The sequence below is a fragment of the Amblyomma americanum genome, chromosome 10 (genome assembly GCF_052857255.1).
Source record: "Amblyomma americanum isolate KBUSLIRL-KWMA chromosome 10, ASM5285725v1, whole genome shotgun sequence".
NCBI classification, from domain to species: Eukaryota; Metazoa; Arthropoda; class Arachnida; order Ixodida; family Ixodidae; genus Amblyomma; species Amblyomma americanum.
Window position 1 is genome coordinate 55315694 of NC_135506.1, and position 12742 is coordinate 55328435.

The following is a 12742-nucleotide window of genomic DNA, read 5'->3' on the forward strand; positions in this document are numbered from 1 at the left end:
GTTTTATTACGTGCGCCTTAGCGTCAGCCACCGAACGCCGTAGCCCCTGAGACTCAGCTACGACTCAGCAGAAAATTGCTTTCTCCCATTCATGAGAGCTATTTGTTGCAGCTGGTTTCCCTCTTTCTTGTTGTATTTTACTGCATAGCACTTCTGATATAAGTGTTAACTTTTTTGCATTTACAGGCTTTGATTTTAAAATTTCAAGAACTGTCAGGCATGCGTCAGTGTGGTCTGCGGAGCTCGAATATGCATCAGGGCGCACTGTACGTTCTTAGACGCAGCGCTATACGAGAAGGGGCGAGCAAGCAGACGGGACAAGCGCTCGTTCCAGCTTCTTGATCGCTCCTTGTCTTATAGCGCTGCGTCTACGAACACGACCTACCAACTAGCTCAACTTTCCGTTTTAAAAGGACATGTGCCTCATTCGGATGAGTAATTAAATGGCAAAGTGCTGTAAAAAATAATAAACAGTTTTAATTTTATTCAAGGGCCCAAGATTTCATAGTGAAAACCACCAGAGGTGGGCCGTCAACGTCGAACATGAGCTCTGTTTTTAAAATTTCTTAATCGGAAATGTGCTTTGAGATATCGAGCATCAAAAATATGCATTTGAAATCTTGTTCAGCGCAGATGATTGATCTGACAGGTTCAGTCCCTCATGATGGGTTCCTTTTAAATGAAACCAAATCAGTTTATTCAAACACCTTGACATGCTTAGTGGCACGGACAAAAAGCCAAAGGTGGCTTGACGACGTCCTTGCTCCTTACAAGGTATACAATAAAAAACGCGTTTTGTTTGAAACACAGGCAGTGAATTAGCAGAAAACGCAGCTGCCCACAAGGCAGAAAGGCGTAGAAATAAAAAAAACGAAAAAGACAGATAAAAGGCGAACAGACTTGAGGTTTCCGGAGCATGAAAAATGTAGTGTACAGAAGTGGCTAAGAATTAAAAAAATGCACGGCGAAAAAAGGGAACTGAAGAAAAAACGAGCACAAAATAACACGCATCGCTGTAGCTGTGGTTCTTTCACAAACAAAGCAAAGAAACTCACTATATTGCCACGTACATTTCTTAGGATAGACAAACATACTGCGTAGATCCCTGAACGATTTGTTGAAGACATCTCCGTCATCTTCACCGGAAAGTTTGTTGAGGATCGCTGGCAGACGATATTTCAACATTTGTTTCCCGCAATTTGTGCGGCTTACATCAACTTTCCACTTTTCTGGATTTCGTGTACATTACACAGGATAGTTCGTAGCAAGTGCGCTAGCACTGCTAAACAATTGTCGGTTTTAATTATTTCCGACTTGTAATAACGAATTAGTCTATAGGAATATAAAGACTCTATACCAATTACGCTAAATGTCTTAAACAATTTGGCTGTGTGTGAATAACGAGGGAGTTTTGCAATAATGCGAATAACACGTTTCTGTAAACGCAACAGTTAATATTCTCAAGCGTTCTGGTTCCCCAGACAAGCGCGCCAAAATTCATTACCGAGGAAAACTGGCAATTGTATAATAATAAGTTAACTGAGATGGGAAACGATGAAGAGTAGCGACGCAAATAGCCAGTCGTACGCGAGAGCTTACCGGAGAGGTATGTATTGTGGTCGTCCCACGACATATTTTCTGAGAAAATGACCCCTAGTGTTCAAAAATGTCGAACCACTTCAATTGTAGTGTTTATTATTGCAAGGGATGGAATACAAAGACCTTTTTGACGTGGATGAAAAATCACTGCTTTGTATTTGCAACGTTCATCTGTGAATCAATCTCCATTGTCCAAGTATTTATATGTCCTAATGTCCTGTTTGCTCGATCGGCTAAATTGATGCTCGATTCACCAGAAAGAAACACACTAGTGTCATCGGCGTATATAATATAATCAGCAGATTTGCAATATTAACAATATCATTCACATCAATTAAAAACAGGACAAGCAATAAAATTCTCCAATGAAGGCCACCCGAAACTATTGGTTTAATAGCCGAGAGTTGTTTTTGAATATCGACAAATTGTGTTCGATTCTGTAAGTAAGAAGATAATAAAGAAAGAACTTGACTCTGAAAGGCGTGGTATTCCATCTTCTGAAGCAGGATGCGGTGACTGATGAGATTAAAGGCTTTCGCGGAATCTAAAAAGATGCCTAACACGATAATTTTGATTTTCAAAATTCCGTAAAATCAGCTACTTGTGAGCAAGCAAAGCTAACTCGGTTGATCGATTTTTCGGAAGCCTTACTGAGCCGGAGTTAAGATTTTATGTTTGTCAGAAAAAGCCATCAAGCGTTGTAGAATTAATTTTTCGAATCCTTTAGAAATGACAGGAAGAATAGAAATAGGACGATAATTTGATAATTCATCTCGGTTTCCTTTTTTATAGATCACGGTAACCCTTGCGGATTGCATGTTACGCTGGAACAGACCGAACGACAGGCAGACGTTAAAAATGTGCATCAAATAGGGTGCTATTACATCAATGACACATTTAACCGGTGTGATTTGAAGACCAAGACATCTTCTGACTTACAATTTCTGAGCGACAAAAACGCTGAAATAACTTCACCAGTAGTAACGTGCTTCAAAAAAAAAACGGTGGCCGGTACTTGTTTCCGTGTAACTGTAATTAAAAGTGGTGTTTCTTGCCTGAGCAACGGAAAGGAAGTAATCGTTAAAGACATTGGCTAGGTCAACCCCGGTTAGTTCTGCATTATCTAAGGTTACTTTCGAGACTATTTCGGATGGCTCTCTGGCCAGAAAACTAAATATACTCCATATGTCTTCTGATCGGCCAGTCTAGGAGTTGAAAAGGTTTTCGGGATAACTTCTTTTCGCTGCACGTAGTTCTTTCTTGAGAAAATTTCGGCACTCTTTATAAAGTTATAATGTGTCAAGGTTCCTGGCTTGCAGAAATATAGCATACAGTCAATGTCGTTTTCTAATAAGCTTTAGCACGTCGGTGGTTAACCATGGCTTGCGAGCGTTCTTAGGTCATTTTAGCGTAACAAGTGGAAAGAAATCGCAATAGGCATCTGTAATTTTTTCTACTATTTTTATCGCAAGCTTCTTCAGGGTTTCTCAACTCAAGTACATCGACCCAATTACAGCCAGTTTAGCGGTCGCGAAAAGATGTCAGCTTTTCTGGGTTGATTACATGGTACTGGAAAGGTTGCCTTGAGTGTCTGTTGGCGTTAACAATATACTCAATAGATATAAAGATTGGAAGACGATCGCTGAGCGCGTAATTTATGACTCCACCTTTCACACGGCATGTATCAATATTTGTGATGAAAAGGTTCAACCCAGACTGTGAAGTTACTGTTTTTCATGTGGGTGACGCTATTACATTCTTGCATAGGTGAATGTTTAACACGGTTTCGAAGCTTTCTGGTACACTGTTTTCAGCAAGCTAGCTTATGTTGAAGTATAGCCTAGAATTACGTGTTATTTTTTCTCGTTTAGGCACTCCAATATAGAATCTAGAAATGAAAAAAAAAACTGGCTGGTACCTACAGATGGCGGCCGATAGCAAACACAATATCAAAAAGAATTCTGGCTGGAGCTCGCAGTTTATATTGTTCGAGGTCCGGGCACACCACCACCTCGTTGGCCAGTGCGATTCCTAAAATGTGGCAGGTATTCAAGCATACGAAACACATAATTCTCAGTGTTGAACACAGCCTCAGAAAACATGAATACATCAAACAGTTCTCCTACTTCGCGAAAGAAACATTCTAAATTCGCGTATTTATTTCTGCCAGATTTAAAATTGAAGTGAAAACAGTTAAACCGTGCCTGTGTGTTGGTGCTGGCATAGATGCTTAGTTCCGACATATCCAGATAACTACCATCCTGCGAGGCCATTGTGAAGAGAATAAAAAGTAAGGCACTGCATTCCGGTGATGCATCGTGTGTCTTGGAAATAAGGTGCTTGTTGACGCATGCAGCCATCAAGAGCTACCCAAAAGCACGCACCTGTGTTTGCATTTATCAGTTTCTGTCGAAGCATAGGAACAGGGCGAATGCTTTCGCTATCATTTGCATTGATAATCACATAATGTACGTTTTAAAAATATTCGCTTTTCAGTAGCCTCATTCTGAATGCGCGCTGAGCAGCCCCCTCAGTAATTCTATGCCTGTTTTCTAGTTCAGAACACAAGCGGTGACCCATACTTATATGTTTTTTCCAGTAGTCTGTTCTACGGACGCGCAGGCTATCTGTGTGCCTCTACTGAATCCTGTTTAGATCGTTGTCGTTTTTGATAGCAATCAATTCCGAGCCGTCCGACTGCCTGGAATATATATTTCATCCTCTGCTCCATACATATTTCCATCCGGCAGCCTTTTTCTTAGCTACGCTCAAGCTCAAAAGGCGCCGAAAAAAGGACAAAGGTAATCATTAACGAAGACCGGTGATGTTGATGCGTTTTCGAAGCCTTTGTTGCTCAGTCGCAGTTTCCTTGCTTCTTCAAACAGTGTGTCTCTTTTGTGACGCCTAGGGAAATGTACAATAATGTTGTTTTGCTTAGATTTCGAGGGAACACAACGCCACGCCTCTACGTCCTCGGCATTAATGATTACACAAGTGGGCACTCCACGTTTACATGCAATTTTAGTGATGTCTTCATCGGGGCTCTCTTCTATTCCTTTCATTTCAATGTTTTTGCTGCGTGAGTACTGCTCTGAGAACACTAGGCGGGACTCAGCATCAGCGAGGCGGGTTTGAGTGGCCTGTAGGGCAGCATATAATGCACTGTTCTCTTCTTTCAGGGCAGAATTCTCAGCCTTAGCAGCAGCATAATTTCCCGCATTTCTTCAAATACGCCGTTCATCTGCTCCAAGATCCGAGAATATTCGGAGAGTTCGCTCCGAAGTGTTCTCATTTCTTCACGCAAGTCGCGCTCTACCAATTCTCGCGCAGCTTTATTTTCAAGGCGGATTTCCCTACGCAGGTCACATATTTTCTGCGACATGGCTCCTTTAGCTCAACCAACATCCACAAGCACAGACAATGTAACGGAATATTGGCAACAGTGGCAGCAGACAGAGCATGTAACCACACCGTACTAACAGAAAGAGATTTTGTAAACCAACCTGCAAAATGTCACAGGTAAGGCGTCAGGCTGTGAACAATGCGCTGCCACTGCCGCCAAGAAACCGTCGTGTGTCCAGCCGCTCCTTTTAAGCTGTATCCAGTCGTCGGTGGCACCGCAAGGATGCGCAGAAGCCAGTCTTTACACCTAGGGCGCAGCGCCACAGTAGAATACGGTCACTCTTCTTTGAGCCTTGCGACATTGCGAGTAGCTGTGAACGGTGCGCTGCCACTGCCGCGAAGACAGAATTATATATAAGAAAAGGCTGCTTCGCGATTGCGGCGATGCGTGAACCGCCGTGGTGGCTCAGTGGTTAGTGCACTCGGCTACTGGTCCTGAGTTCCTAGGTTCTAAGCAGACCGCGGCGGCTGCGTTTTGGGTGGAGGCGAAACGCTAACGCGCCCGTGTGCTGTGCGATGTTAGAGCACGTTAATTATCACCAGTTGGTCAAAATTATTCTTGAGCCCTTATCTACGGCACCTCTTTCTTCCTTCCTTCTTTCACTCCCTCCTTTATCCCTTCCTTTACGGCGCGGTTCAGGTGTCCGCCGATATGTGAGACAGATACTGCGCCATTTCCTTTCCCCAAAAACCATTTTTTTTTTCAATTACAGCTTAGTTGCTTTTCTTGCATTACTTAATATAAAAATGGCACCGCTGCGCTTGGCATCCTCGTCGAAATCAATTTAACTTCTCCATAGTCAAAAACATCAACTGCGTCCGTATTTCACAAACAAGAAGTTCCATTGACGCCATTCTAAAAATATTGCCCGGAATCTGTACTGCTTCTTCATTCATGCTAAAGCCGTCGGCACACGGCGTTGATATTTTGTTTATGACGCGTGTTCGAAACAAACTTACTTCGACATATCACGGCCGTGCTCAACTGCGTCCACATTTTTCCTGGTTATTGCAGGTGCTTTTGGTATCTTATCTAGAAAATTCCTTGGAAGCTTTAAACTGAGCGCAGACAAGAACCACCGGAAATTCTGTTCAACGACCGCCGAGGACGCTTCTGGGTACCAACAGAGCCGAGTAATACTGTTTTTTGTCGCCGCGAGTTTAGTAGCGAAATCTACACTACGCTAGCCGGAGCGATTTCGCCCCTTTTGGACGTTTGCTTCTACTGCGCATGCGCGAGTTTCCCCACAGGTGTACCCCGCGTGACGTTAAAGCTACGCCGTTGCCGCGAACGCCGCTGACTCCGCCGCCTCGCACCCTCCCCCGCTTCAAATTGTCGCCAAGACAAGCAATGCGCCTTCTTGCGGATGCGAGTGAGGTCGAATGAATACGGGAGGCGATGCGCACGGCCGTCAGTTGCAAGTCATGGAAGAAGAGAAGCCAAGCTTAGTGCGGCAGCTTTCGCCACGTGTTCTAAGCATGCAGAGAGAAGCCACAGCAATGTTTTTTTAAACATTTCCGTTGTGCTCCTGAGTACCGGAGCCCCGCAACCCCTACGTGACATTTGGTCGAGGTAGTAAAGGATGTCTTTGCCGTAATCATATGCTGGGACCCGCAAAAGCAAACCACGCCGTCACAAAGAAGCAGATCATTGAAAAGCAACCAAAGGTGGCCCAACCGAAGACGAACTGCGAAGCAGCTGTCCTCTCCAGAGGCGTTCACCTTAATACGGACTACTAGAAGACCGCACGCAAGTAAATAAGGACTCCTGTGCGCCGACATCAACCATGAGTACGACAGCTGCGTACATTATTTAGCAGCAGCCACGATGACTGCCGCCCAAAATCAAACGTTCACGGGGAGAGCAACCTGATGGAAGGATGACGCCGAATTCAAAAGCTGTATGACCAGACAAACATGAGACACGTTTTCTTCGCTTTGAAGCTTTCCAAGCCGCACAGGTAATTGGCCCAACGTTGGAATTGTAGCCGGCCCTGCAAAAAACACGATGGAACCATCCTGTTGCAATGCTGTTGTGTTGAACACTGTACAAAAAGAGCTGTGTCGGCTGCAACTGTCTTCAAACCAGCCTAAGTACCGACCCTCACTATTTAGTCTGCGCGTGGCTCCCCGTCATCGACGCCTCCAATGACAACTCAAGCCGTCATCTGACGCTGCGGTACGCAGTGCTCGCCCTCGGCGAGACCCCTCAAGGGCCCTTCGGCGTGAAGCAGAACCATATATGTGAACAAGGCCCGCAGTAAATTCAGGAGCTAAATTGGTTTGATGATTCCAGTAAGAAGCAGTGGGGCAGCACCGAAAGTTCGCGTGATTACAAAACCCTGAAAAAAGTCATAATATATTTAGTGCAGAAATGTAAAGTTTGGTCCAATGCTTAGGGGAATCCTCCAAGGTGGAGTAGGTTTGTAATAAGGGAGTAATTACTCATTGGCGTCCACCTGAGCACAGCCATACGGCTATAAAGTATAGCCAACAGCTTTCTCAGAAACTTTGTAGTTAAAGAAAAGTTCGTCGTGGTCCGGACCAGGCAGCAGTGCAAAGCAGATAAAATGTACATGCATTCGAAGCACGTGTTATATTTCTGGAAGTTAGCAGCAGCAGTAATCCTGATTAACATATCGGACTACTCTGATTCCTGGGGTGGAAACTTCACGCGGCTGGGCAACACGGCATTTTTAAACCCTTAGCAGGTACTACGTTAGATGCATCGTAAAACATTTCTGCAGAGTTTCTGCAAACATTTCTGCAAACGTAGAAATCTTGTCATCCGTTCCAGCAGCTACCAGGGTCTGAAACTGACTGCTGGTGCTCTTTAAACCACGGCAATTTTTCGACAGTGTTGCTCTTCTTTTGAGAGACGCCGAAGGGAGAAAATAGAGCGTGACTCACACTGGCCATCTCAATTTGCTTACAATACAGCGCAAAATTTATTTTGTGTATACTGTTCGCACTAAGGTGCGGCCGGTCAAGGAGCACTTTAACGCTCAGAAGACGAAGCTTGCCACTATTAAGGGAGTGTGAGACGTGTTTTCTTGCGCTCTTTACTCGCTAGTGTTCTCTGGCTACACGGCCATGTCATTAAAAGGAATAAACAGTGCCGATTATCCAGGCATATTATTGAATAAACTTTTTATTTTCTTAAACCAAGGCACTCTTCTTCGTAACTCAAAAGGTTGTTTGGTGGTGACAACTTTATTAGACTAAGTTCACTGGATCTTGTGAGGGTACGTAAAGGGTGAGGGGGACGAGTAGAACGGCTACGGGTCCTCGGGTTGCTCTAGATGATAAGGCGCTGATTGGCCGCTGCCCTGCTGTTCTGCTTTTTAAGCCACATACGTTAATGGAACATACGGTGTGTCGCCACAGGGCAGCCCTTCTTCCCCATTTCTAATGAATAAATTCCAGTTACTAAGCCAGCGTTGAATGTGCCCTCACTCGAGGTGATTAAAGTAGATGCGCATGTCACCCGAAAAACGGCCATTCCCAAAGAGGCCGCCGTCGAGCAAGCTCGGAATATCAAATTTTGTTCCGCTTTGCGCTTTTTGCTCTGGTCCTCGTGGATGAGTTTGCGGCGAGAAGTGGTTGAACGCACGATTATTATTTTACGACAAACGGTGGTGCCAGAACGTCGACGCTCTCTGCGAAGTGAGGCTTGGCTGTATTCATGCTCCTTGGTCAAAGACGAAACCTACAGGGCAGTACTCGAAACGCGCTTAAGTTTAAATGGCAATCGTGAGAGCATCATGCACAGCATTAGCTTGTGTGCATCTATTTCTCGTCAAGGCAGAGCTTCAGCCAAATCTACTCAAGTGCGGAGCTAGAGGATAGAACAACCTGACGAGCACAGAACCGATAGGCAAGACCATGAAGCCTTACACATGATTGCTGTTTGTGCATACTAAGAAAGAGAGAAGAAGTGCGGTATTAACCAAAGGAAATCTTGTGACAACAACATTAACCGTAAATCGATGCGCACAAAAAGACGGAACACCGATAAAAGACATAAGAGCGCTGTGGGCGCCCGTTTTCTCCCTTCACTATATTAGTGTCTGGTCTTCTTCTGCCCCGTGTTTCTCAGTGTATTACCAACTGACCCGACGTTATACGTTGATTAATTTTTCTATCCGCTAGTATACCATTTGGATTTGGTAATAACTTAGAGGGCAGAAATTTCGTCCCTTTATATTTGGTGAAAGGTACCCTCACCTCAATTTTCCAGAACCTGTTGACAACCTCACTCAACCTCCACTCAACCGACGTCTGCTGATCGAATTCAAGAAAACAAAATTATAGTAACGAGTGATCAATTGAACGAGAGTTCTGTGTGATTGGCGAGCCAAAATGATGACGGCACCATTATAGTGAATAGTTATAACAGCGGCATTTAGGTCGATGTATTAAGTATTGGGTGTACAGGTACAATTAATATATACTCAACAGGAAGCACTGATACTGCGGTGTCAGAGCTCGGAGAGTTTATTTATGATTACAATGTGCAGTATCAGCGTCTCCCATGATTTATCGAAGGTTTCGTGTATAGTCTGGCCAGTAGCGCAGCTCGCCCGCTGTCCTAAACCCTGCCGTGTTGTGTGCCTTACGCGGTGACCACCTGTTTGGGGTTTCGAGCTGTGTGTGACATACTTTGGCATCAACGTGGCTGAAAACTGTGCCAGCTGTGTTTAATAACTGAGACACAACATGCATAGCCATGTAAAAACGAAATGCTACAGCACGATATTCCGCGAAAAAGCTATTTGAGCCGTCTGTATTTTTTTTTCGTCCAATCAGGCATTGTCGCAGTTAGGTACAGCTTGAAGCATGTTCTTTGGCCATTGCCCATTACTCCAGTTTCTGTCATGAAAAGGCAAGAGCCATGATGTGAGCAAGGGGAATGGGCACGGTCGCAAAAATCAATCTTACTTCCGGTCATATAGAGAACCCAAAAATCGCGAATTGTTTATCTTCTTGTTGGATGAGCTTATTTGTTGGCGGCTTCAGCCAAAGCAACCGTGGGTCACTATGAAGTACGTGGTATGCGCAGTTCTAGTTATGTGAGCCGGCGGAAGGAAGATCCGCCAAAGAAAAGTGGAGGGGTAGAGAGAGAGAGAGAGAGAGAGAGAGCTGCAATCTTACTAAGACTAGAGCGGAGGGTCCTCCTGTAGGCTTTATTGTTATTTCACTTGCTTTTGCCCACCTTTAAATATGTAGGCTCAGTTGAACGCACATTACGGTGGAGCGCCGAACGCTGGGAGCAGGCTGCGCCAATCAGAGATCTAAAGGGGGGGAGGGGTTATCTTCTTCATCAGCCTTACTGCATCATCTCCAGGACAAAGGCCTATCCCATATTCCTGAATTAACCTGTCTTGGGCCAGCTGAGGCCAACTTACAGACGGGGGTAATTGAACACAAAGCGTCACTGCATTCACACCACTACGCTTGGAAAGAGGAGTATGCCACGGAAAGTGCAAAAATTATCATCCTTATAACTTCGACCTCATGAAAAAAAAAAAACCTCAGTCAACCCCTACCTCATTAGCGATGTTCAGTCTCACTCATAAAATTTCGACCTCTCGCCGACGGCGCCGCATTCTGTGAGGTTGAGGTCACTTTAAGGTCCAGGTCGAAATCTCACATCATCGCTCACCACTGACAAAGAGTACTTGCGGACAAAATAGGAAAGAAAATTCGTGCGCGCATGATACAATCCATTGCCTGATTTTGGTGTACCTTCTTTACAAAATTGTTCATGTCATAATAAACGAAACTAACGCCTTAAGGGAAGTGATATCTTTTTTCAGTATAGTTAGTACACCTTTTGAAAAGCTAAGCTTGGGGAAAAACTGAATTTCGAAGAGCAGAAGTATGAAGATCTATGCCAGCACTTTCGCGATAATGTCAAAAGCAAGTGCTTTCATGACACTTCGTTCCATGAGTCTTTCTATAAAAACGAGACTTTAATGTAACTAATGAATTCGATTTCCTATTTTGGAAACTAAACATTAGGCCATGGAGGAAGCATCTGTTGCAGTCTATTACGTTCTACATGCAGAACTTGCTTCTTTATATCCTGTCGTAATGGCATACAACGAAGCATGAATTAATGAAAATTCATGACTGAAATTCATCAGCTGCGAAATGCCATGTACCTTTAACTTTTTAAATGCCCCACCAGGAAGAAAAGTTTCAAAAGCATAAATCCTATGGGCAATTCAGCATGCCATCTAAAATATCAGCAAAATAATGCAGCCACGTTAAATATGACTGATATGTTATTTGCTTTTTTGTAACATTCCTGGTTCTCATAAACAGGATGCTGATATTGTGTGAAACAGCAGTTATTGTCTGCGCAGCGCACATTTCCTCTTTTTGCTAACAACCCAACAGGTGCCTGCAAAGTGTTCGCGGATATAGAGAAAACCGTTATGCTTGCATAGCGTTTTCTTCCACCGTGTGAGTTCTATCGCAATCATTGCTTCTGAATCCGTAGTAGGCAGGAGACCATTTTTTTTAATAATAGGTTTTCAGCATAGCTGTGATACGTGCGTCTTACAACGGCCTACGTGTGACTCCGTTATGTGATCACGCGTCTACCCTTTGCACGTGATTCGCGTTACCTTTGTCGCCTGCAGGTTTATTGCGCGCTAAGGGGCAGGGGGTAGAGGAGGTGCGTCACTACACGCTGCGTACGCCCCGCCTTTCGGTTCGTTCAATATTTGCCGTCTTGGCAGAACGCGTGGTTGTGAGAAGACCACAACGTTTCGAAACGCCTTTCCGATGCTGCACGTTGCCGGAAGGTGAGAGCACGAACACATGCGGGCAGTATAACTATATTCCAACATACGTGGTGTGCACTTCGAACACTGGCCACGAGCTTGCTTTGCGATAGGAACTTCAAATCGGCATCCATGCATTTGATAGATGCAATTATCTGTTTCTACCAAGCGTCATTCTGCGAAAAAAAGGAACAATAGCATAAACCTCACTGTCCGTGAAAGACACAAAGGCTTTAGTACATTTTCTTTCACTAAATTGCTTTTTCTGATTATTTTTGTTCTGTTTTGTTTATTTCGATGTAATATTTGCTGCGAAAACGCTCCAGAAACATTTAGTTGTGACAAGGACTATAGTGAAGATTTTGACATCAGCAATAATTACATTTCTCTAAATAAATCAATAATAAATATTATATCTGCAAAGTTTTGGACAATCATCCTATATTATGTGAAAAGAAACATTAGGCAGAAGGGTGTATTTTGAAGGAAAATAAAATAAATTCAATTTCACATATGGCAACTTTGGAAAATTCGAAAGGAAAATTAAAAAGTTAACCTGCGAATTTTTATGCTCATGAACAGTGCTCGAAACACTGAGCCACGTTGACATGGTAAGTTTTAAAGTGGCGGCCTGCAAAAAAAAATCCATTTCGGCACATAGTAAAGATTCCAGCTTTATCGCCATTTACGTGTACATGAACGAGATTAGTAGAAGGAAGTCAACGACGCAAAATCACAATACGACCTAGGTTACGCGCGGCCTCCAAATAATAAAAGGTGCATTTTGTTCTACCCGTGATCCTTTTTCCGGAACTTACGAATTCTTATTCAGGGATCCGTAGTGTACAATCCTTCGCGCAACAAATTTTCCACATCACGATAAAGGTAAGTCTGACTGCACTTTAGAATCGTAATATTTGAAACCGTCGAACAGAGCACATTTCCTC

At 43.9% G+C, this 12742-nt stretch overlaps 1 protein-coding gene across 1 annotated transcript in view; it reads right to left on the reverse strand.

The window, feature by feature from the left end:
- LOC144107038 (uncharacterized) overlaps positions 1-12742 on the reverse strand; it is a 439706-nt gene that overhangs the window by 107863 nt on the left and 319101 nt on the right. The gene's annotated exons all lie outside the window — the stretch shown is intronic.